Genomic DNA, 2,428 nt, shown 5'->3' on the forward strand with positions numbered 1-2,428 from the left:
TTCTGTGACAATACTTTCTCCTTAGAGCTTCCTAAATATCATTTGACTGTGCTTCTACAAGTTCATCCTCATTAATTCTTTCTGCTGCCTACAGAAAGTTTCTCAGCTGTGAACCCCCCTTCTTGCTCACTGATCAGAATTATCTCACTTTTTCTTTCGAAAAGTACACCTTCCCTCTCTGAGTCTCCCAGCCTGCAGGTACCTCATGGCTTTTTACTAAGATTTGATTTACCCAAACGGGAGCTCTGGGTTAGTGTTTGTGTTTATACAATTCACAGCACAGTTGGGACCTGGCCAACAGAGTGGCTCTTCCGTAACACAAATCAAAGATTAACCTGAAGGTCAAAAGTCTCATTTCAAGCCCTGAAACATTTCATGTTTTCTGTTTATTTATTTGTTTCCTGGGTGGGTTTGAGTTTTTAGACAAACAGGAAATGGTACCAGACTTTGCACTTCATGGAATTAATTTGTAGATGTGGAAAATAGAAGCTAGATGTTCAAGGAAATAAAAAAGAAAAAATGACTTCATTATATGCTGGTGTTTTTCAGATGAACAGAGATTAAAATTTCTCTTTTAATGCAAGCTCTTTTTCTAAAAAATATCTACTGGAGGAAAATGTCAAAATATTTCATACTTTTCATACTTTTTTTCCCCTTTTTCTACTTTATGTTTTCTCAAAAAGGTGTGAAGAGAAATGAAAGTATCACCAGGAAAAATTTGAACAGAAACCGAAACACTATCACATGTCCTCTCCTCTTTTTTTTTTTTTTTTTTTTTTTTTTTTTGCCACAAATAGAAAGCTAGGGAAGAAAGTTTCCTCCAAAATTAATAATAACAGCACTTTCTCCTTTCTGATTAAACACTTTCAAACAGAAAATATTAGCCTGCCTGGTGCATTTATATTTTTGTTTATGATTATTTGAAAGGGTTTGAAAGTTCCTAATTTTGCAACTTAGTTATTTTATATTTTTGCACAATCTTGTCATAGGTCTCCACTACATTTCATTACTAGCTGTGTTCCTTCTGTCATACTGCAATTATTTGAATGAGCCATCAGCCTATACCATTATTGTTTGTATTTACAATTAGCAATAAGTGTCACACCTTTGTTTCACAATGTTGTGAATTTCCCAAAACACTTCTTAAAATTATTTTACATATTAAATAGGAAGTACACAACAGCTTTTCCTTATTTCCCATCACCAAGCCCACTAGCAACTAAAACATTAAGCTTATTTTGGAGAAAAAAAGTAAAATATCATTCATTTTTGGTGTTTGAAAAGACCAGCAATGAATCATTGAAGTAGGAAATCAACCAAAGAGATTTCCAGCAAAAAATACAGAAATGTCTGTATCAATGTGCAACACACCATGAGGCTCTTAAAATAGTAGACACAAGTCTGTTTATACACATTCTGGAGAGAAGCACGTTCAAACTGAATGTAGGGTTAAATCAGATTCAATAGTTTCAGCTATCTATTATGACTAGAACAAAGATACCTTTTTGGAAGGGTCTGCAAACTTCTGGTTTTCTTAAATGAGCAAAGATAAAACTCAGGGGGAATATGACTTCAGTCAGTAACCATACTAGGATAAAAGCAGACAGAGAAACGTGAAGAGATGTTTGAGCTAAAAGTTAATGTGTAAATAAGAATAAACAAGTATAAAAGGTTCATGCATATATTTTACATGAAAATTAAGAATCACTTTCTAACCTCAGAAGAATAAAAAACTTTTTAGACTGACTGGAGAGAAGTGGAGCAGATCTCAGAAGTTCCAAGATGGAGCTTAAAAAGATTTTATGACACATTTGATTGTGGCAGGGATATTTAAACAGAAAAACCCTCAAGGTTTCCCACAAACCTGTAATTTCAGACAATTTCCCATGCTAGAAGTGTCACGTTCACATCCCTAGAAAATATCAGATATCATATCAATCATGTAATATATCATAGAATGACTTGGGTGGAGTTGGAAGGAAATTTAAAGTTCTAACCCCCCTGCCATGAACAGGAACACCTTCCTCTAGACCACATTTCTCAAGGACACATCCAGCCTGGTCTTGTACTCTTCCAGGGATGACATCTACTGCTTCTCTAGGAAACCTGTTCCAGTGCCTCACCATTGCCTCAGGGTTCATTTAGTGTCTTCTGTAATCCACAGGGTACATAAGCAATAGTATGTAAACATTTTGTAGGGCTGCTCATGCTGAATTTGTCTTTGTTTCACCTATTAATGAAAGTAGATCAAAAGAATCCTCTGAACAAGAAGCCAACTCTAAAATGCATAAGAAGTACCAGCTGCAGAGCTTGCTTTTGCTCTTGTTGGTCTATCAGCTTTTCTGTGAAGTCTTAATGTATGTATATATAACAGCAAGTTTCTAATCATGAGTATTTACATTACAACTCCTATGTATGAGTGTGCATA

The sequence above is a fragment of the Haemorhous mexicanus genome, chromosome 3 (assembly GCF_027477595.1).
Source record: "Haemorhous mexicanus isolate bHaeMex1 chromosome 3, bHaeMex1.pri, whole genome shotgun sequence".
In the NCBI taxonomy this organism is placed as follows: domain Eukaryota; kingdom Metazoa; phylum Chordata; class Aves; order Passeriformes; family Fringillidae; genus Haemorhous; species Haemorhous mexicanus.